The sequence below is a fragment of the Humulus lupulus genome, chromosome 9, assembly GCF_963169125.1.
Source record: "Humulus lupulus chromosome 9, drHumLupu1.1, whole genome shotgun sequence".
NCBI lineage: Eukaryota > Viridiplantae > Streptophyta > Magnoliopsida > Rosales > Cannabaceae > Humulus > Humulus lupulus.
Genome location: NC_084801.1, coordinates 61,191,008 through 61,215,860, shown reverse-complemented (window position 1 = coordinate 61,215,860; position 24,853 = coordinate 61,191,008). Strand labels below are relative to the sequence as shown.

Sequence of the window (24,853 nt, the reverse complement as noted above, 5' to 3'; positions counted from 1 at the left end):
GACAGGTCAATAAACTCAGCCCTTGGGGGTATGTCGGACGGGCCGTCACTGGCCATGAAACCACGTCCCAACAGCAAAAAGGGGTTCACGTGTAAACGAGGGAAAGGCTACAAAACACAAAGGAATAGGCTTAATATCTCTAGATGCAAACGCCCTAAATGGCCCACTACAGGGTATAAAAAAAAAAGAGAGGAGGGGCTTGCATATGGTCAAACTCACTACAAGCTTAGACTAAGGTACCCCATCCCGAGTACTGCAAGTTTGGACCCGATAAAAAATAAAAGGAAAAAGGAAAGAAAATATACCTCAAGCGGTTAAGAGAGCGAAGTTGGGGTCAAAAAGAGGTCGAGGAGCGAAAAGCACCAAAGGGTTGAAAATGCGCGTCTGCAAGAAGGGACCAGAAAGATGTGTTAGTCACAAAATAGACACACCAAGAAATTAGCCCATATGTAAAAAAAAAAAATGATGAAATGAAGTGAAAAAATATATAAAACAAATAAAAGGAACTATGGTGAAAATGAGGTTGTGAGGGATTGAACCCCTCACCTCTTGAAAAAAGAAGGGCTCTCCAAACCAATAAGCCAAAGGAGTAAGATGAAAATATTAGGCCAAGCATGAGGGCCTATTTATAGGAATCAAGGTGAATAGTCTACAAGAGCACCTAAAGGTACTCTCCTAGACTGGGGGGCAAGTGTTGATGCTCAAAATCTCAGGCATGTAAAAGATCTAAAGCACGCGCTTGGGCCCCAATGCACCAACGCCTTTGTTAGATCCTATGCCCGTCACTCTCTCATAGAGGCCGCGAGGCGCGCCCATACACGAGGCCATCAGGTGCTTGCGCCCACGTAAGGCTCTCAAACCTTCTACCTCTCGCGAGGCCGTCAGCGGCACCCATGCGCGAGGCCCTTGCGCGCGCTCCCATGAGGCTCGTTAGGCGTGCCCCTATGCGAAGCCATGCTAGGCCGACGGAGGCTGGCATAACGCGAGGTCCTCGGACCTCCTACATCTCGCGAGCCCACCAGCGGTGCCCATGGGCGAGGCCCTTGCGCGCCTACATCTCGCGAGGCTGTCAGCGGCGCCCATGCGCGAGGCCACGCAAGGCCCTTGCGCGCGCGCTCCCGTGAGGCCTGTTGGGCGCGCCCCTGCGCGAAGCCATGCTAGGCCGACGGAGGCTGGCATCACGCAAGGCCCTCGGACCTCCTACATCTCGTGAGGCCACCAGCGGCGCCCATGCGCGAGGCCCTTGCGCGCCTACATGTCGCGAGGCTGTCAGCGGCGCCTATGCGCGAGGCCACGCGAGGCCCTTGCGCGCGCACTCCCGTGAGGCCTGTTGGGCGTGCCCCTGTGCGAAGCCATGCTAGGCCGATGGAGGCTGGCATCATGCGAGGCCCTCAGACCTCCTACATCTCGCGAGGCCACCAGCGGCGCCCATGCGCGAGGCCCTTGCGCGCGCACTCTCGAGAGGCCCGACGGACCATCATCTCCTCAGGAGGCCGTTGCCCTGTCGTACCACGCATCTGGGTCCAAGCCACACCGTCAGGGGGCCACGTAAGGGAGACCACGCGAGGGAGGCCCCGCGTGGGAGGCTTGCGGGGGAGGCATCTAGCCTCACACACTTAGACATCTGGCGAGGCCACGGGCCTATCACCCATGTTGGTGGGTGGCTTCGGGGTGCTTCAGGAATCTCGTGCCGAGGACCCGAGAGCCCCCCACTTCGCACCATGACCATTATGTGCACCAAGCGCCCCCTTCCTCATACCCTGAGACGCCAATGCTTAGAGGCTCCAGTACGAGTCGAATGGGACATACTTGTACGACCTAATAGTGAGTACGGATACTAGTGCCAGTGAAGCTGCTGGGGTAAGAGTCATGGTCCGTACGTCTACGGCCAAAGGTCAGAGCTGACACCACTACCTCCTGCGCCACTACGCCTGCCACCACTCATCAGACATGGGTACAGACAAGTAATGGAGGCATTCTCCTGACACCTGCTCCTGTGCTGGATGTACGACCACAACCTCTGAAGCCACTCCCCTGACATAGTACTTATGTACCCCATGGTCTCCTGGACCATTATGTGCCTAAGGCCATTAGAGCCTACTATAAAATGAACTCTAAGACCACCTAAAAGGGGGTTGGAAGTTTTACTGTAGCAAAGGATTGAGAGTTAATGAAAGATTGATTGATCTCTCCATTGTTATTCTGTCATAATTCTTGAGTTATTGCTTTGATTTTTATAGCTTTCCAATTAGTGATCTTGATTTGATAGTTTTTTCCAACTCAACTTAGTTGACAAGTTCTCACCATCAACAACACCCCTTCTAGGGAGATAGAACATAAGCCTCGAACATGGCCCTATGGCTTCCCACCTCGACCTCTCGATTAAATAACCTTCTTAGCAACATTGTCACCCAAGGGAGACATTTTAACATTGAGGTTGGTCGCTTAAAAAGCATGCAATGTTTGCTCAACTATGTTGTTCTCGACATTCACCAGCTTAACCTCAAGAACACCAATTTTCTCATTGAGGGACTAGATGTTAGCCTCAAGCCTAGTGTTGGATCATGAGGTCGATGCCGCCTTAGTTATCGCCACATCTCTCTTGTGAATAGCTTCAACAAGTTGGCCCTCCAAATCATTAACCCATACAGTCAGCTCATCATTCTCTGTCCAGCCAAGGAAAGGTCCCTCATCGCCACCTCGAGCTCGAACTACAAGCATTGCGTTGAGGAAGAACTTAAGGCAATGAATGATGTACCAAGATGGAAGCTTGAGTAAAAATAAGAAAATAAAACAGAATGTGAACAATTAGGTGCTAATAAAAATGAAAGTCATATACTGATTGTATTGATGCATACCTTGCCCAACTCGGTATCGGAGACATAAAACATGGATTTCCATCCATCCTCAAGAATCCTCCCCATGTGATGGCTCATAGTTTAGGGTTGCTAGAGGATGCCCCCAAGAGGTGGAGGTACACGCCTGATGAGGTGAAGCGCGCACACATGTGGATGCGTGCCTAGACAGAGAAGGGTACTGGCAGGGTTCAGACCCATCAATAGAAGCGCAGGGGGGGGGGCGGAAGTGCGAGGAGTCACCTCCTTGAGAAGTGAGGTACCCGGGGATCCCCATCCCAAGTGCATCCTCGAAGGCGGGAGAGTATCATTAAAATAGGGCAGGAAAAAGTTCCTCTTTGTGATAGAAGAAGAAGGAGGAGGAGCGACGAAGATAAACTCAACACTTGTTGTTGATGATGGGATTCGAGAGGCAACATCATCGGCACATCAATCATCCACAACCTCCTTACCCCTATTAGTCGAGGACCTTAAGCATGAGTAGTTCTCTGAGTCCACCTCAACCTCATATCTCTATATCCATTAGATCGTCCGAAGAATAATGATAGTCTTCATTTTCCTCATCGTCATCTACACCCTCCAGATAAGAAAGAGTGGACGAGACAGAACATAAGGAATCCGTCTGATCAAGAGACAACAACTCATATAACTGAAGGTTGCCCTCAGTGAAGAGACTAATGGCATGCTTGCTTGTGGATGGCTCGGCCAGGACCCTCGCTACACGCTCGGATGCTGCAGACCCAAGTCAGGGTCAACTACCCCCTCAAGACATGAAAAGAAAAGAAAGGAAAAAATCACCCTTCCATGAACCCCTATTGGAGATAGAGCCCTCCACGAGGGGGTACCCCATGAGGGATAAAACCTTTTGGAGATGGTAGAAGCTGGGGGCCGATAGGTTTTCCCTCATAGTGAATAGATGGTGGACCTCCTTCATCGAGGGTCTGTGCTTGTGCATTTGGTTGTACAAAATATACAAAAAACTCAACATGACCCATGAAATGGGTGAAAACTGAAGATTTGCTAGTATGAAGTGGTTGAGTTCCTTCACAAAGAAAGGGTGAAGTGGCAAGCCCCCCCAGATCTGACCACAGAATTACTAAAAGCCACAAACCCCTCCAGCAGGCTATGCGCACGACAGTCGCGAGTAAGAAGAATGTAGTTGATGTTAGGTGATAGTTTGTGAGCTTTCAACATATTGGAAAGCTTAGTCCGAGTCATGGTAGGATTGATGTCCATGATCTCAAAATCTTTGGGGTTCCTCCTCGGCAAGTTTGGTACCTGAACATAAACAAGATGTGGTTTGTGAGAAACTGACTTCGTCAATTCCCTAGAAGGCTCCCTGTGTGTCCTATGTCTACCCGCATGCCGCATAACTCTATAATGTCTGGCCATAGACGCTGGGGGAAGAAAGAGGGAAAGACCATGGAAAGAAACACATATTCATATGGATTTCCATCAACACCCCTGTGGGCAGGGGCCCCGACATCAGGGGCACCGGCGCCATATTCACCACAAGGGGATGAAGGCTCCAGAGGTAAGTTTTCTTCTTAGTAGGCAATCTCAACTAATTTTTCTTGAAGAGTCGATTTTACCTGAGAAATGTATGACTCATGCCAAGAGGAGAATTCCGAGCCCTCATTCCCAGTGAGTAATTGAAGATCACTCTCAAGGCTCAATACCTTCTGCCTAAGGTCAGATATCAGTTGCAGGTAGCGCATTCGCGCACATGCACTCGCGGGAGGTTTGTGGGTATCGGGTTTGGAGTCAAAGGATGAAGGCTCGATAGGTTTGACACTAGGAAGGACCTTAAAGGACCGACCAGATGCCATGGGCATACTAAGACTCAACGGATGTGTGTGCATGTAAACAACCCTATATCTACAAAATAAAAAAGGTGAAATTTAGGTAAGATAATACCTTACACATGCACGCCTAGCACACCATGGGTATAGGGAATTCTCAAAGAAAAGCTAAATACGAACCTATGACCTCTACCTTCTTATAAAAGAAAAGAAAAGAAAAGAACAACATAAGTCATCGACAAAGAGAAGCATACCTAGAAGCGTGTAAGTGGATCCTTGGGTATGCGAGGGTGAGCCTTTGGATATGCGGAGACGAGTCCCTGGATATGCGAGGGGAGTCCCTGGATATGCGAGGGCAGACCTTTGGATGTGTGGAGACGAGTTGTTGGAGATGCAAGGGCAGACCTTTGGATGTGCGAAGATGACCTCGTAAGCGAAAACACCTTACACCCCCTACAAAACTCCCATGGGACAAGGAGGAATAAAAAAGAAAAAACAATTAAAGGGGCAAAAATTACCTCAAGAGTGCTCCTATGGAGGATAAAACCTTTGAGCTCTTGGAAATGATTTAGAAGAAATACCACTAGGCCAAGTAAGTTTTGGTGTGAAAAAATGGGTCCAAGCCTTGAGGTATTTATAGGGAACGCCAAGACTTCCTAGCCTTTTGATCAAATCTAAAATGAATGGTGGAGATCAAAAGTATTGGTAGCTTTGGGATCTGCACTTGAAATTTTTGGCCCTCATTCAATTACAAGGATGCACTTGGATCACCACCCTACAAAGTAACACACCAATCAAATGCATTTTGTGTTTCTTTATACACCACAAGATAACACACCAATATTGAGCCTTCCAATGTCTTTTGAAGAATGACAAGACACAAATTCCATATATGTCACAAGAAGAACATATCAAGGAGTCTACAAGAATACTTGAAAGTATACTCATAGACTTAGGGGCAAGTGTGATATGGGAAAATTATCCCATAAAGCATAACACACAAAGCCACGAAGTTCAACCTTTCTACGCCTAAGGGCCTTGCCATGTGAGGTCGAGTGTACAAGGCATCCCAATGTAAGGTCCTAGAATAGGTGCACAAGGCATCCCTGCCTAAGGCCCTCACTATGCGAGGTCAGGTGCATTTGAAACACCCCTTGCAAAGGTCGAGCGCCTAAGCACCACCGAGGGACTTAAGGGCATCACTATGCAAGGCCGTCCCTATGCAAAGGACTCGTCGGACTTAAGGGCCTATTTATCTGAGGTCGTCCCTACACCAAGTTCTCGACGAACTTAAGGGCCTCACTATGTGAGGCTGTCCCTACACAAAGGCCTCGATGGACTTAAGGGCCTCGCTATGCGAGGTCATCCCTATGCAAGACCCCCTCGCGTCTCGCCTAAGTGGTCCCACGAGACGTGTGTCTCTCCATTCCTTCCATCATGCCATGAAGCCTCGTGAGACCTTGCGAGAACCCTCGCATCTCGCCTTAGTGGCCTCGTGAGATGCCCATCTCACCATTCCTCACATTATGCCGCAAAGCCTTGCAAGGCCACACGAGACCCACTCGCATCTTGCCCTTATAGATGAGACCATAAGAGACCGCTCATGACTCGGCAATGAAGACTGCCTACCGAGACCGTTGTTTCCCAACCCCCTTTTTTATGGAACACCTACTTCACTGATGAGGCCCTACCTTACTCTCTAAGACAGGTGTCACCATCGAAGTACGTCTCCCATATGTGACTCAACCAAGGACGTCTCTTACAAGACACGAAGTTGGGAACATCATAAGTATGCAAGGGCCTGTTTCCTACATAGACCTTTGGCGTTAAGGAAACCCACTCTACCTTAGTGTGAAACTTGCAAGCTTTCCAACACTTAGTAGAATACAAAGAAGCATGGAGAAAAGGCATTTCTTGGAGGAACAAGAACACCCATGATGTACGGGGCATACGTACGCGTACGAAATGTACCAGATTGAAGAGGTCAGAAGCATGGTCCTAACATCTGTATAACACAAGTAGTGGTGGTAAGAAATAGTATATAGAGTGATGGCACTACCTGCATCACAAATACGATCGTGCCACTACCTTGACAATGCACCTATATACTATCTTGTCCCTTGGGACCATTATGTATTAGGAGCCATTAGAGCTCCACTATAAATAGATCCTCACCCTCAGATTGAAGGGGTGGGAAAATTTATTGTATACTCAGGTTATTAAGCAATATACAAGTTCTTGCTCCATTGTTGGTCTGCATTTTTCTTCTTCAATTTATCTCTAAGTTCATTCTAAGTTATTTTCTTACTAAGCTATGAGTTTTCCAACCTAACATCGTTGACAAGTTCTTACCATCAACATTTATTATTATTATTTGAATAATATTATATGAATATCATAAAATTTCTAAATTCGTTATTGTGATTACAATCTTGTATTGGTACGAGAGGATTAAGATTGTAGGGGAATAAATTTAAATAGTTCACAATAAAACAAAGTTATTTGGAATCTTTGGATTAAATATTGTTAGTACGGTTCACTACTATTATGAATACATGTAATTTAGATCCGGATTACTGATGCAGTAGGACATCTTAATGGAGGTACTTTGTATAATGTGATTAATACTTAGTTATATACCGTTTTGTTTTATAAGTATTAATTAAACATAAGATGATCATATACAAATTGATCTCAATCCTGAAGTTACTATGAACTCCTATTTATGTCATTTAAGTCATTTGATTCACTCGTTATGGTATGTCAAAATGATCAGGCTGGAAACTTTATTTTTGGGTACTCATTAATGTAAGTTGTTGGGGACATAGTCTATAGATATAGAATCTATACCTTTTTTTGAGAGGAATTGAATAATGGTTCCCTTAAGGGTTAACTTTTGGAATTAAAAGGTTATTGAGTTCGAATTCATTAATCAGTTTACGAATTAACCATCACTAGTAAAGTGAATGGTACTTAAGGAAACAAGAAATAATTAAAGAGGTAAAACAGTGATCTTATCCCAACTTTAATTATGAACCATTAATAGAGGATTGAATTATATGTAATGATTAAATCAATGGACATTTTTGCAAGAGTGCAGTCTCATATTTTTTAGTGGAATAATATTGAGATTAAAAAAATTAAGGTTATTATATTAAAGAGATTTAATTAAAAAATATAAATTTATTGGAGCTTGAAATTATAGGTCCATAGGTCCCTGAGGTGGCTCTATCAACACTATTCAAGATAAGAGTTAAAATTGAGATTAATCAGTGAAAGTAAATATTTGGAAGAAATTTGTTCTTCAGAGCAAATATGTAATTAAGATTAATTAATTATTAATTTTCAAAATTAACTAATTAAGTACTTAATTATTTATTTATTTTTTATAATTTTTGAAAGTATTATTAAATAATAAAAATAATTAATTAGTTTTTCTTTATTTAAAATGTGAAAAATAAATCTGATAATTCAAATTTGATTTAAATTAGTTCAGAAATTCATTCTGATGATTAAATTATTTATCTGATAAGATTGATTATCTATTTTAAGATATTTTATCACTTTTCGAATAAATAGATTATTAAATAATTAATAAATAAAAAGGGAAATTTCACTCTTTATGCATAATAGTCTATATTATTACAAAAAAATACCACTACTATTAACTATTTCATTTTGATGCTAAACATTCCCCATATACCCAAAATACCCCTCCCATTTTTCTACCGATTTTTTTTTACATCTCATTTATCTCTCTACACTCGGTTTCTCTCTCTCTCTCTCTCTCTCTCACACACACACACTCACACACACACACACACACAAAACCCCAACTTCCCATCGAACCCAACCCCCGTCAAGCCCCAACCTCATCGATCCCCAACCTTTGTCGAGCCCCGATCCCTGTTTATCCCCAACCTTTGTCGAGCCCCAGCCACTGTCAAGCCCAACCCCCGTCGAGCATCTCAGGCGATGTTGGGAAAACTTATAAAGGATCTTTATTTATTTTCATGTAGATCTAATATTAAATAAATTAATATGAGATAACCTAGAACATATTTCTAAAATTGAATTCCAAGAGAAATAATGATAAGAATACTTACAATATATGCAGCATAATAATAGAGTCATGCCTTCAGTTTCTCTGACCCTTGTATCCTTTCTATCGCAGAGTATTACCAAGAAAATGAACCGATTTTCAATTTTCTTCACAACCTTCAAAAGTATCCTTAGAATCACCTAGACTAGAGTGGGAAATTCTCATCACATGAGATAGATACAGAGAGAAGAAGAGAAAAGAATAATAAGGTTTAAAAAAAGACTTTTGTTTATAGAGAATCTAAAACCTATTAGAAACTTGTGTTTCAACTTGTGACTTGACTTGTTTTTTCAACTCTCTCTTAACATTCCTTTTATAGACTAAATTATGTCATTTATTTAATTAAAAAATCAATAAAATAATAGCCAATTAACAACCCTAGGTCAAAATTATCATGGGCTTTAGGCCTGTGAAATTTCCCATTTGATTATAAGCTCATTGAACTTAAAATCAAGGCTTGTATTATTTTCTATTGATTTAATTAATTAAATAATTATTTAAATCCTTTATCAAATTAATTATTTATAATTTGAACCTTGATTTAAGCTTATTTATTAATTTAGATACCAATTTATCTTAATTAATAAATCTGCCCTAATTACTCTTTTCTTCTCAAAATTACATAACTGTGAGAAACTATCCAAAATTGACCTGGTCAACTTTGATAATTCTAATTGATAATTAAATCAATTAATTTAGACTATCTAGATGATTTTATCCAAGGTATAGTGGGGACCATGGGCCTATGAAATCAAGCTCCAATAAGTTATCATAAATCTAACAAATAAATTTACTAACTTATTAATTCCTCGTGACTCCACTAAAGACTCGAAATTGCACTCTTGAATTCATAGAACGCTCTATAACAAATATAGATACGCTATTAATTATCCATTGTTACAACCATAATTTTCACTCAATCCTCTATAGACGGTCTACAATGAGATGGGACTAAAATACCGTTTTACCCATCATTGTATTTTATCCTTAAAACACTTAGTTCCTTGTAAATGATATTTCAGTAAACTAATATTAATTACTGAAATGAGATCTCTATCATTTAGCACCTTGAACCAAACTAAAAGGAAACCATCATTTCACTTCGTCATCAAAAGCTATAGATGTTCATATCTATGATTAACACACCCACTCAATTATAATACCGAGTTCCCAAGATGTAAGTATGGGCTAGTCCGTAGGGTAAGCTGGTAATGAACAAGTCCAAGAACTCAAATAATATAACAAGTTAGAATACTAACCACTCAGAATTGAGATTGAATTGACCTGTGGTCAACTATATGATATGAATAGAATAGATAATAACAGTATCACTACACCAAACACCCATTACCATAACACATCATTATAATACTATTTAAAAAGAGTTATTGTATATTAGGAAAGTTTCAGGCGGCAAGGGAAAAAAAAATAGCGCCAAATATGCGTAAGTTTTTTCTACAGTAGACTCCCTTTTCTCGTGTACCCATTTCCCGTATACCCATTTCCCGTCTCATTTTCTTCTCTCTTTCTCTTCTTGGTATACTCTCATGTGTCTCATTTTCTTCTCTATTTCTCTTCCTGGTATATCCATTTCCCGTGTCTCATTTCCCATTTCCCGTGTACCCATTTCCCGTATACCCATTTAAATGAGACCTATCTTTCTCGCTCTCTCACTCCCCTTCACGAAAGACAAATCCTGAGAAGGGCTACACCACATTCGAAGGCGATATAGGAGTACTAGTTTGTCGGCGGTGGCAGAGAGGCGACTTCTCTTCGGCTCAATCTCTGTGGCTTCGCCTCATCGGCTTCTTTGACTCTCCCATTTCCTAGCCCGCCTATAACTCCCCCGTTTTCTTCTTCGCACCCATCTGTGCCTCTCCCTGCATCGAATCTTCCATTTACGCAATACCCACCATTAGAATCGACCAGTCCCTTCTGAGGCTAGGAGGCACGATCTTCCCTAGAGGCTTTGGTTTGAAATCAGGTAATGTTCTCGTCACCATCACCAAATGCTTTCCCTTGCTCTCTCTCTAGCTCCCTTTCTTCTCTCTCTTCTTCTTTCTCGTTTCTCCATTTATTTAGAGGCTTGAAAGAACCCAAAGAGTAATCAATTTTAAGAGGGTTTTTCTCTTTCATAATTGAGCTACTATTATTGGTATGTAGTTTTTTTTTCTTTTTTGATTTCCGAAACCCCCAAAATTGACTCTCGAATTGGTTTGTGTTTCCCCTAGATATTAAAAATCTCTTGCATTTTATTTTTTAGATTTCTCTTTGCAGTTTGGGTAATGCATTGCTCTATTTCTCATTTTTGTGAAATGAGATTGACTGGTTCAGGCATTCACATAAATAATTTCTTTCGTTTTGTTCCTTATACAATTTTTTGTTTTTGTTTTTTTGGTTGATTCTATCTCTTGTGGTTTTACGAAGTATTAGACTTGCAGATATAGGTGGGTTATCTTTTACACTTGTGGCTCACTATCTTTATGACTCTCATTAGGTGGACACATAATTTCTGGGAATGTTTTTGAACCTCGGGCATTAAACGAACTTCTTCCTCAGTGGAAACAGGAAGAGGTAATTGATTGCTCTCCTTGATTTCTTTTATTTTAACCGAGTTCTTTAGTCATGTATGTAAATTATTAATGTAATACAGTAAAACTTTCGGGAAGTGATCCTATGTTAAACTAAGTGTGTACATGAATGTCTCTAGACATTAGATAAGGAACAAAATCTACCTCGGCTTGTGCTTAAATTAGTAATATGAATAAGGACCATGCTTTCACTTTTAGATGAGATAATTCACCCACTGTGACTCTCACTGCAGTTTAGCAATTAAATCCGGCCTCCCCCGACCTCTGCTCTCACACTCTCTCTCCATATTTATCGGCAACAGACAGTCCAACAAGCCGAGCAGCGGAGGAAGTAGAGCACCCACTGACGGCGACTTCTCCAACAGGCTCTCAGCTCGCTCTCTCTGACTAGCAGCGGCGCAGGAAGGGACTCCTCCAACAGGTTCTGTCAGCTCTCTTCTTTCTTTGTATTCAAATTTTTCTTTGTTATTATCGAATTGATTGAAAGCTAAAATAGTTATTATTGATAAGATTGAATGCTGAAATAGATAATATAGAATTGAGCAGTGGGTTTATACTTTATATTTTTGTGAGTAATTGATGTGGTTACTGGTTTATATATTGCTTAATATCTTGTTTCCACTTGAGAAGATTCATTTGGACATTTGGTTTCAAATCTATTATTTTGCTCAGCTTTTCATTTTTAAAGCACACAAGTGTTTGGCAAATGTTTCAGAGAATATTAAAAATATTTGATGTTTTGAACTTATTGTTTGTTTCACAAAATGTCTCAGAGAACTATAAGCATATTTTAAATGATTGTTTGTTTGAATGGTAAGAATGTCTCAGAGAATATATATATATATATATGTCATGATCTTTGTAATCAATCTCATTTTTACACACTAGAAAAAACTAAGATCAGTTGGGTAGTTTACAATTGGATTTTTGCCACCCGAAATATACATTGGTTTGGTTGAACACTATAATATACATGTGCACCTATAAGATACAAAATAAACATATAAGAATCTGATCTCACTTGGCTAGTGGTTGCTCACTTATTTGTTCTGTTACCAGAAAAAATATTTGGACATAGAAATAGTGTGTTCGAAAGTTTCAAACTTTGGATTCTTTTGGCTTTTATTGATTGTTGCTTTTACTAGTATGCAGAAAGAACATTTTTAAAGAGAGACTGCCCCAGTCTGATGCATCCACAAGCAGTTGTTGCTGATTCTGATCTTCATCTTGAATTTATAGCTGTTCAAATGTCTAACTAATGGTGTTGGTTCCATTCCAAATTATTTACATTTTTTCCTTTACATTTGTATTCGACATGAATTGCAAATTTCTTATGGAAAGCAGACTGTGGTTCATTTTTTTTCTTCTTCCAAAATCATTTCTATATAGTATGTACAATAAAATAACAATTAAGATAATTCCCTGGATTGGAAGAATAGCTGACAAATGAAAGTACATTTAAACTAATTTGGAATGTGTTCTGTACAGAAAATGTATTGCTACATTGGCTTTTGTATTCAAGCCTTTATCTTTCATTCTTCATTGCTGGCTGGCAAAAACATGAAAAAAGAAGAAAAAGAAGAAAGCTGCTATGCTTGAGTACTTTGACGTCATCTTTGATTTGCATCCATATGAATGCAAATAATCTCCATATTTTTTTCTTGTGTAAAATTATTCCTCCCAGTCTCATTTATTGGACCAAGTGTGTGGAGCTATTTATTGATTCCTAGTCCAATTCATTAAGAATAAGTAAACAAACGAATTGAAACAATGATGGTGCTAAAGGTATTTTCTCAGTTTTTCTTTCATGGCCATCATATTGATATATTTATTGATTACTTTTTCCAGGTTGGAGAGAAAGACAGTTAAGAGGAAAAGAGTTTTTGCTCGAACATATTGTTCACCTTCTTGCCAATGAGCAATCACAACTTCGTGTCTTGAAGAAGCTGAACCCGTAAGTTTAATCTCTTTAATGTTCATTAATGTTTGATATATTTTTCTATGCGAGTATGTCCTTGTATTGTCTTTAGATTTCCATTAATCATTATGTGTTGTACCTAAATATTTTATACTAAATTGTCTTATTCTGAAGTGAGATTTGTGAAATGTATTTGAGATTATGTTGATTTGGTTTCACAACTAGCTATGTAGAGTTTTTCTTTTTCTTTTAAAGCTGTTGCTTAGTTTATTATTTGCATAAACTTGTGAGGATGAGTTCTATGTAGAGGTAGAATTACGTATTTTATGGAAATTTTATGTAATGTTCATGTAATTTGTTGGTAATAGTGTAAACTATTAAACACTTGACATAAGGTAGAGTAGATTATATATATATTTAAAGTGACTGGTAGATTATATATATTTAATGTTCATGATCATGACTATACGTTTAATAGGCCCTCTCTTATGCATTTCAGAAATAGTGACTTTTGGCTGTCTAAACTGTTGCTTTGAATATCAAACTTCTTCTGATGTGGCCCCCAGGTTAGCAAGAATATATACAGAAAATTCAGATTGTATTTTACTGTTCAGAACATATATATTTCACATGGAAAAAGTAAACTATTTCTTACTTTTGAACTTGGGAGTGGTACAAAAATACACACATATGTTTAAACAGTTCAGAACATATATATTTCACAAAAAAATAGATAATATGATTTTGTGATTTCTTATATTCATGATTTTAGATTACTACTCCAGACCTCTTTGATTTAATTAAGTCTTTCTCATTAATATTGCATTCCAAATCCTTAAACTTGTTCTTGGATAGTGAATTACAAGAGGTATATATACACATAAAGAGGCTGATAATAGTGAATCATTCTCTTCTGCTGTTGCTGCTTCTTATGTACTGCTTTTTCAGCTACTTTTTTTTTTCTTTTTTTTTACAAGTATATTGATAACTACTTATTATTAGAAGCAACATTTGTCTTTGTATCCATTAATATGTAAAACAAAAGGGTATTTCTCTTTTCTCCAGCACTTAGTGTAAGTACAAGTATTTTTAGTCATGATATATTCTTTCTTCACTTTAATACAGTACATTTGTCACAAATTGAAGCAGGGCAGGTGCAAAAACAATACATTGCAAGAGTTATTGGGGCATTTCCCGAGCATGAGGTATGTAAAGCTGTGTAATCTATGCATGAACACATATATCTGTGTAAATATTGTCTTGTTCATAACTGGCTGCAAGGCAGGGCTGGCTTACCTTTGCTTGTCAATTTGTTGGTTATCTTGAAGACTTAATTTTAAAATTACCAAAGTTGAGAACTCATTGTTATTAACTTTTTATTGTTGTTGTATTACCACAATCTAAACCTCCTTATCGAGGGGTTTCCTTTTGAAAAACAAAAGTAAATGCATTGAGCTTCAAATTTCAAATTCACGATTCATAAGTCAGAAAAGTTATTTTTTACAACACATATTGATATCTAAGTGCATGCTTATTTTGAATTCTGATATCATCATTTAATTAATTTGTTTTTTTCCTTCTCAGAAAGTTGTAGATGCCAATATAAATTATAATGCCCGGGAAGGAAAGAGCACAGCAGAGGTTAGTTTGATGCTACATTTTCTATAGCTTTCATATGAAAACAGTCTGTTATTAGTTTGTTTTGATGTCTGCTGAGAGGTATTCCAGTGTCCCTCATTTTCTGCATTTGAGGTCATTGTCCTTGGGCTATGCAGAATGTTCTGGAACTCCTACGTGACATGCTACAGGCAGTAAATCCTAGTGATTCTGCGGTATGAGCAATGAATTTTTTTCATCTCTATGATCTATGATATGAGCTACTTGTCCCCTTTTTTTAATCTCTATGAGCTACTTATCCCTGAAACTTATGTGGTTCTTTTGCCATTCTGTTCAGGCTGTAAAAGATGAAGTGATAGTTGAGCTTGCCATTCTGTTCAGGCTGATGCACGTTTAAGAGAAGAGCTCAAAAAAGGAAAGTGGCTATGGTAAATCATAAACTGATTGATTTGGCAATATCAAGTTTCCTTTTTTGTAATTGTTATTACTTTTTATAAAGAAAATGCATAACAGAGGTTGTATGTATAATGTGTTAAATCAACTTCCTTCATGTTGATGCAGGGGGATTCCCGAGACATTTTGCATCTTAGAAAAGGCCTCCTGAAAGCAGTTTTGGGTCATCTTGAGTGGCAGGTCTGTTTCTTGTTTTGTTATGCCCGGGATGGTTTTGAAGGGGTTGAGACACACACACAATATTTTTTTTTATACATAACTAGAGAAATATATGACAAGCAGTCCTTTCCAAAAGAAAATAAAAATACTATTATAAGTCTCGTAAATCCAGCAATGTAAAGATTAGATGAAATACTGTGAGTTCCATTAATAAATAAATTGTAGTTTGGAGTTTTGATTGTTTAATGGTAGTTTATGCTGGTCATTCTGATTTCTATATTGGTTAATGTAGAGGACGAGCTGGAAAAACTTCTTTGCTTATCTGGGTCCTAGATTTCTTGTCTCTATTGCATATAGTCAAGTAAAGCATGCCACCCTGTATGCACCAGTTTTTTCTGGCTGCATACTTGATATTTCTTTCTGTATGTAATGAATTAGATGCTACTATGAATGACATTGATCCAAGGTATTTGTATGAGGTCCGAGTTTATTTTTTCGTCTTAAGAGATAAAAAAATATTGAATTTTTTTAATTAATGGCATATTTGTGAAGACTTGACATGTGTTCATGTTTTGAGGTTTTCTATCAAGTTTTTGCATTTTTAGTTACTATTTGGATAGCCTCATTTAAATAACTTATCAAATTACAAAATGTTTGAATTTTTAATTTGTACAATTTAAAAGTTCCTATTGTTAGAATATACCAAAGTAATGGAGGAATGGACATAGATTTCATCTTTCATTAAATATTTCGTACTTGTATTGATGGTGTACTCATTGCTTGCTGTGTAGGAATGGGCATCTGAGCATTGTTCAGCACCTTTTCGAGCTCCTGAGTTGTGGGATTGTCCAAGTAATGCAGATATCAATGAGAGAGCTGATATTTGGTCATTAGGATGCACTTTATATGCGATAATGTGATAATGTTTTTTACCATGTGATTTAAGATTTATTGGTTTAAGTTTTCGGGTCTTTGTCTCCTGAGAGCTATAATATAATTTGATGACAGTGTTGAATGTTTTGAACTAATTTGTGGATTGTTAATACAATGTTGAATGCTTTTTACTTTTTGTTATTTGAAAATCAAGTTCATTTGATGTGCTAGTATATATTAGAAAGCTAATTTTAATTATATAAATAAAAAATAAAAATATAATAGAATAAATTAGTGTTATATAAATGAATATATAATGAGAATTTAAACTTATCTAAATATTAAAATAATACGAAAAATGTGTTATAATATCTATTACAATAACACTTTTTATAAGTAAAGAATTTTGTTATGCAAACTTCATTATATAACACAAAAAATGTGTTATACTAAAGTGTAGTATAACACAAAAAAAGTGTTATACTAAAGTGTAGTATAACACAAATTTATAAGTATGGAAATGTGTTATATAATTGACTTTAAATAACATAATTAAACACTTATCTATAAATTAAAATAACACAGAAAGTGTGTTATCGTTGACAGTACAATAACACATATGTATAACACTGATAAAGTGTTATGTAAAGTACCCTGACCTACGATAACATAGTCGGTATTAACACATCATAAAGTGTTATCGTATGTTTTGATAACACATTTTCGGTGTTATTAAAAGCATTTTTTCTTGTAGTGTATGTTTACTTATCCTATCAATTGTCATTATTGGTCCAGTCTGATGTAACAAATACATCCGATCTTATCTACTTTGTTAATGTTCTAGAAGGAACATAACACTACAATGTGTAAGTAGATCATATTGTAGATTGACAAGTCATTGTAAATCCTGTGCACTGACTAATCTTAGGACTAACTTATTTTTGAACATATAATCATATTTATATTCCACTGTGATTACGTCACTATAAATACAATTAGTTATATGCTCGGGATTTAATAGAAGTTTATATTAAACAAATAGTCATGAAAAACATGTGAACAAAGTGATTGACAAAGTCAAAAATTATTTCTATTCTTTTATTGATAATAAATGAGATTACAAAGAAATTGGGTTTTAATTAGGGCATAAAACCCCCAACAGGTGACCCATCTCCCTCAACCCGAAACCCACGGCAAAATAATCCTTTGGAACTCGAGATCGACGACGCCGATTTCCTCCCACGATGACAAGGTAGGTTCTGTGATTTGTGGAATGGGTTCGTCGATATTGTGGGATTTTTTTCTGGGTTTGAACCAGTGGCTCAATAGGTTCGATACAGGTTCAATAGTAGGCTCGATAGAGAAGTATGAATGGTTCGATAAATGCTCGATATAAGCTCAATAGGATGAGTGTAAATTGCTCATAGGCTCGATAGGTTCGATACGAGTTCGGTAGTAGGCTCGATAGGGCAATATGAATGGTCCGATAAATTCTTGATCTGAGCTCAATTGGATGAGTGTAAATTGCTCGATAGGTTCGATACGGGTTCGATAGTAGGCTCAATACAGTAGTATAATGTTGGAAAAACTTATACAGGATCTTTATTTATTTTCATGTATATCTAATATTAAACAAATTAATACGAGATAGCCTAAAACATGTTTCTAAAATTGAATTCAAAGAAAAACAAAAACTAGAATACTTACAGTATACGCAGCGGAATTAAAGAGTCCTTCCTTCAGTTTCTCTAACTCTTGTATCTTCTCTGTCGCAGAGTATTATCAAGAAACTGAACCGATCTTCTATTTTCTTCACGATCTTCCAATGTATCCTTAGAACCACCTAGACTAGTGTGGGAAATTCTCAACACATGAGATAGATATAGAGAGAAGAAGAGAAAATAACAAAGTGGCTTAGAAAAGGACTTGTGTTTAGAGAGAATATAAAACTATCAGAAAATCTGACGTGTGACTTATCTGTCTTCTCTTAAATCTTCTCTCTAAGCACTCCTTTTATAGACTCAATTAGGCCATTTAATTTAATTAAAAAATCAATAAAATAACAGCCATTTTGAAGCCCTAGGTCGAAATTATCATGGGCTATAGGCCCGTGAAATTTCCCATTTGATTATAAGCCCATTGGACTTAAAATCAAGGCCTGTATTATTTTCTATTGATTTAATTAATTAAATAATTTATCAAATTAATTATTTATAATTTGAACCTTGATTTAAACTTATTTATTAATTTAGATACCAATTTATCTTAATTAATAAATCTGTCATAATTTCTCTTTTCTTCTCAAAATTACACAACTCTGTGAAACTATCCAAAATTGACCTGGTCAACTTTCATAATTCTAATTGATGATTAAATAAATTAATTGAAACTATCTAGATGATTTTATCCAAGGTACAATGGGGACCATGGGCCTATGAAATCAAGCTCCAATAAGTTATCATAAATCTAACAAAATAAATTTACTAACTTATTAATTCCTCGTGACTCCACTATAGACTTGGAATTGAACTCTTGAATTCATAGAACGCTCTATAACAAATATAGATACGCTATTAATTATCCATTGTTACAACCATAATTGTCACTCAATCCTCTATAGACGGTCTACAATGAGATAGGACTAAAATACCGTTTTACCTCTCATTGTATTTTATCCTTAAAACACTTAGTTCCTTGTAAATGATATTTCAGTAAACTAATTTAATTACTGAAATGAGATCTCTATCATTTAACACCTTGAACCAAAATAAAAGGAAACCATCGTTTCACTTCTTCATCAGAAGCTATAGATGTTCATATCTATGATTAACACTCCCACTCAATTATACTACCGAGTTCCCAAGATGTAAGTATGGGCTAGTCCGTAGGGTAAGCTGGTAACGAACAAGTCAAAGAACTCAAATAATACAATCAATTAGAATACTAACTACTCAGAATTGAGATTGAATTGACCTATGGTCAACTATATGATATGACTAGAATAGATAATAACGGTATATTTACTGTAATGTGTCCGATGTAACAAATACATCCGATATTATCTACTTTGCTAATGGTCTGGAAAGAACATAACCCTGTAATGTGTAAGTAGATCATATCGTAGATTGGCAAGTCAGGGTAAATCCGGTGCACTGACTAATCTTAGGACTAACTTATTTTTGAACATATAATCATATTTATATTCCACTGTGATTACGTCACTATAAATAAGATTAGCTATATGCTCGGGATTTAATAGAAGTTTATATTAAACAAATAATCATGAAAATAAAACTTGTGAGCAAAGTGATTGACCAAGTCAAAAAATTATTTCTATTCTTTTATTGATAATAAAATGAGATTACAAAGAATTTGGGTTTTAATTAGGGCATAAAACCCCAACAAACTCCCACTTGCACTAATTGAAACTAATGTCTTAATTCTACTAATCCCATCTCCTTGATATGCTTATCAAATGTAGCTTCTGGCAGTGTCTTTGTAAACGGATCTGCAAGATTGTCTTCAGTTGTAATCTTCATAACCTTCACATCTCCCCTGGCCACATATTCTCGAATAATGTGATACTTCCTTTCTATATGCTTACTCCTCTTGTGACTTCGAGGTTCTTTTGAGTTGGCTATCGCTCCTGTATTGTCACAAAACAACACAAGCGATTTATCCATTTCTGGAATAACACCAAGATCTAAATAGAACTTCTTTAGCCAGACTATTTCCTTAGCTGCTTCTGACGCGGCTATGTACTCAGCCTCCATGGTGGAATCTGAGATTGCAGACTGCTTTACGCTTCTCCAAATCACAGCTCCACCCCCAAGAGTAAACACCATTCCAGAAGTAGACTTTCTGTCATCGACATCAGTCTGAAAATCTGAATCGGTGTAGCTTACAGGGTTCAGAACACCACCCTTGTAGACTAACATATAATCCCTAGTCCGTCTCAAATACTTCAGGATATGCTTAACTGCTATCCAATGTTTCAGTCCTGGGTTTGACTGATACCTGCTCACTACTCCCACTGCATAGCAGATATCTGGTCTAGTACACAACATGGCATACATCAGACTTCCAACTGCAGATGCGTAAGGAACTTTTCTCATTGCATCTTCCTCTTCAGAAGTCTGGGGAGATTGCTTCTTTGAAAGATGAATTCCATGGCGGGACGGTAGACGCCCTTTCTTGGAATTTGTCATTGAGAAACGTTCAAGCACTTTATCAATGTAAGCTGCTTGAGATAGAGCTAAACGTTTGTTCTTTCTATCCCTGATGATCTGGATACCTAGAACATAACTTGCTTCACCCAAATCCTTCATCTGGAATTGAGTGCTCAGCCAATTCTTCACATCTGATAATTTCTTAACATTGTTTCCAATGAGTAAGATATCATCTACATAAAGAACCAGTAATACCACTATTTGATTTGCCTTCAGTTGGTAAACATAGGTGTTATCCAGATTTCCGGATAGCGTTTAGATGGATAGCCTCGGGGAAGCAGAATTATCAAAGTCTTTCACGAAAAGTGACCAGAGCTCGCGGATGGACAGAAAGGCTTCGCCTCTCCCGTTTAGTGTCAAACTTACTCTTTCAAGCAACCAAAGGTCACGGAAGCTTGTCAATTCTCCCGGACTCCCGAAGGGATATCCTTCGGGGAAGGTTCTTCCAGGAGAAGCTCTTCAGGCTACCTTCGCGGATACAGTCCCGTGCCTCGCATGAAAGAAGACCAAGCGGCCGAGTCATGGAGGAGGCATAGTTGGAATGATCTCCACCTGACACAGGATCCCGCCTGACACGCCTGACAGGTCGAGGCCGCACACATCCTAGCACGCCTAAAAGTACCACTTCGCCTACTGTTCCGCTGACAGCCTGGAAAAGACAGCTGCCTTTGTGCATTCCCCATACTTTCATGTAAATATACCCACATAGAGTCTGGTAGCCAGGCGACTACGGTAATTGTATCCCCTATTTATGGCTGGTGTAATTAAGGCTCAGGGGGGCAGAGTGAAACCCTAATCCAAAACCCTAGCTATAAAGACCCCCTCATTTCACGATAGAGGGGACGGCCAAAAAAGATTACATAGCAAGAACTCTGCTGAAATCTCTCTAGCTTCATCTTCTTCAAGAGAACCCGAGAGAAACACTGTGAGTTTGTGAGGTTCTTGTACACCAACCATTTTACTGTAATTCTCTACAAGTATAATAACATCGACTCGTGGACTAGGGCTCGTTAACGCCTGAACCACGTAAAAAACTTATTTGTCTATTTATATTTCTGCACTTCTACAGTTCTTATCCTTTTATTAGTTTGTTTGTATTCGTTTCCGAAAAACTTGGTAAACATTTTGGTGCTTTCATTGAGAGCTGTAGGGAGTTGTTAGTCAGCTCTTTTTCTGTGTACATTTTTTGTATTCGCTCCGTACTGAAAAGATGGTGACTACGAGAAAATCCGCAGTTGACAAAAATGCTAGGGTCAACCCCGATACTATGATGGAAGATGCGGTACAAAACGAACCCTCGGACTACCAAGGTGAAGACCCGACATCCCGCCAGGATCGGGTCAGTACTGAAGATACGACATACTTAGAAAGCGAAGAAGAGTATGTCCGAGACGGTTACTACAAAGACGGCTACTACTACGAGAAGGATCCAGAACTGGTCCAAGTAGCCGAAGAACTGGTAGTCGCTAAGGCCAAGCTTGCTGAGCAGGAGCGCGTCTCCGAAAAAATGCAACGCATGATGGAGCGCCTCCAACGCAAGTTCGGAGATCTAGGCGACTCGGACGAGGACGCCTCTGTTTTAGGTGGTGCTGATGCCACCATGCCGGATCCAGCCGCTGCTGGACCATCCAAAGCCGCCCTTAACAAGGGCAAAGAAAAAGTTGGGGAGCCTGTGCGCACTAATGCCCCTGCACCTCCTAAAGGCGTGAATCACCAAGCCGACTGCCCCCCCCCCCCCCCCCGAGCACAGAAGGTCTCTGGCACTCCTAAGCCCAGACGTCCTTCAGCCCCAAGGGGGCACTCTGTGCCTAAAGGGCCCGGTGCTAAGGCATCCAGGCCTAGGGGAAGGAACAACCGCCCCAGTGATTTCGTCAACCAGGACGGTCGGGCTGCGGACACGCACTCCGAAGATAGCTGGTCCACGGTGGACCTAAGAAGAAGGTTGGAGGCCAAGTATGAAAAGGCCAAAGGAGAAAAGGCCCGGCCTCGCGGAGATGACCTGCGAAATCATCTCAACGACAAGCTCCGGGGACGTGACCTCCCGGAGAGCGATACAAAGAGGCTCGAGGAACAGATCACTGCCTTGACCAAGCTGGTCCGGAAGCAAAGTGGGGCCCTGTCAGACTCTGAGGAGGAAGACCCGGAACCATGTATTCGGAGGATCACGGAAACGCCCCTCCCGGAGAACTTCAAAATGCCTCATATAGAATTATATGAGGGGAGGACAGACCCGCGCACCCATCTAGCTAAATACAACAAGATGATGCAAGTGGCGCGTGTCAGTGAGGATGCCAAATGCATGTGCTTCTCACTCACCCTTACCAAGTCCGCGGAGGACTGGTGGAAAAGATTAGCTCCCGGATCAATCCACAGTTGGAAGGAGCTACAGTCTGCATTCAGGAGGCAGTTCATTGCTGCCCGGGACCACGACATGGAGGTTGGTTCCTTAACCAACATCAAGCAGCTACCCAATGAGAACCTCAAAGCTTTCATTCAAAGAATGATGGAAGTTGCTGCTAAGACCAAGGTCAGCGATGATATGAAGCTGATCGCCCTTCAATCGGGGCTTACCGTCGGCTCCCTGCTGTGGGGGGAAATGCAAAGGAGACGGGCAGAAACTCTGTCCGAATTCATGTCAAAAGCTCAGGGAATCATCAACCTTGAGGATGCCTACCAACAGGCCTTTGGAGTTCCCCCGGCTCCGACGCCTTTCGTGACTGCGCCGAGCTTTGCTTCGCAAGCTCTCGCACCAGCCCTCACACTTCCAGGAGCCCAATTCACTCCAAGCGTGTATGGGCCTTCCGCGTCTGCTCAGACGCCGAGTCAAACCCATTTCTCTGGGTACGGAGCTGTACAAACCGGATGTAGTATCGCTCCTGGCCCGTCGCAGCCACAAGCGGAAGGCCCAGAACGAAATCTGAGCCAATCGCGGAATAAACGAGGCGGAAGAAACTCCAACCGGGGAGACCATTCAAAGAAACCCCGGAAGGACTATGAGCCCCAAGTTCACGGAGTACACCAGTTTGATAGACTCACGAGAGAATGTCTATCGGGCGACCTGTAATATGGTCAACTACAGGAAGCCCCCGAAAGTGTCTCACGGAGGAAGGCGTCCGCGAGACTCCAATAAGAGGTGTGAGTTTCACGGAGACGTGGGGCACACCACAAACGAATGCCTTCAGCTGAAGGATGAGATCGAGTCCCTGGCAAGAGCGGGACACCTCGGTCAATGGGTGAGGATACCCGTAATCTATCCCGGACAAGGAGTAGTTCACGGAGCTGCGTACTCTCCAGGACAGAGGGGGACCGCTAGCGCTCCTGGAGCCGGTCACCCCCAAACTCCTGGGTCTCAGTTCCCAGCGCTTCCTGCTCCGACCTCTCCAGCACCCATTGCCTTGTTGGCTCCAGGACCCGGCAACCCATATCCGCCCGGCCATGCTCCGCCACCCGTTGACGGACACGTAGCCACCATTTCCGGAGGACCGCACCTTGCCGGAAGCACCCGCAACTCCCAGAAAAGGTACTTGAGGGAGTTAGAACACACCGGAGAGATGTGCGCCTTGGTTCAGTCACCTGCTCAGCGTCCCCGAATGATGGATCTTCCCATCACCTTCATGGAAGATGACGCCCGACATGTGCACTTCCCCCACAACGATCCCCTCGTTGTGGAAGCTCAGATCGCCAATAAGAAGGTGTCACGGATCCTAGTCGATAATGGAAGCTCCGTAAACATCCTCTTCAAAGCTGCCTTCCACGCGATCGGATTAACCGAGACAGACCTGACCCCATGCCCCATCCAGCTTCAGGGGTTCAATGGGGATGCACTCATGCCATTAGGCAAAATTCAACTTCCAGTCACCCTCAGAGGAGAAAGCGACGCTTGTGCCTTCAAGCACTGCACATTCGTGGTGGTCGACTGCCCCACGGCGTATAATGCCATCCTAGGCCGACTGGTCCTAATCGATTGTGGGGCCATAACCTCGATACGCCACTTATGCTTGAAGTTTCCATGCGACGACGGGCGTATTGGCACCCTCCGGGGAGACCAACGAAGTGCACGAAGCTGTTATAACGTCTCCGTCCGATCCGTCTATACAGTCCAGGAGATGGTTGCTGCCGCTCCTTTGGCGGAGGATTCACCAGAAACTGGGGGTGCCCAAGGAGCATGCGTTGACGAACTCGACCCTAGAGTGGGGGTTGAGAGAACGATAGAGCCGATGGAGGAAGTCGAAGAGGTGATCCTCAACTCGGAAG

The 24,853-nt window shown here is 40.3% G+C and overlaps 2 long non-coding RNA genes across 2 annotated transcripts; both read left to right on the top strand.

Annotated features, from left to right (window-relative positions):
- The first annotated feature begins 10,222 nt into the window (after nt 1–10,222).
- LOC133800993 (uncharacterized) lies at nt 10,223–14,098 on the top strand. Its single transcript, XR_009876688.1, has 4 exons — nt 10,223–10,743; nt 11,257–11,333; nt 11,584–11,771; nt 13,199–14,098. It is a non-coding gene; the product is annotated as an uncharacterized LOC133800993 (long non-coding RNA).
- A 935-nt stretch (nt 14,099–15,033) lies between these two features.
- LOC133800949 (uncharacterized) lies at nt 15,034–16,593 on the top strand. The gene is made up of 4 exons (XR_009876665.1): nt 15,034–15,100; nt 15,223–15,313; nt 15,447–15,518; nt 16,289–16,593. It is a non-coding gene; the product is annotated as an uncharacterized LOC133800949 (long non-coding RNA).
- The last annotated feature ends 8,260 nt before the right edge of the window (nt 16,594–24,853 follow it).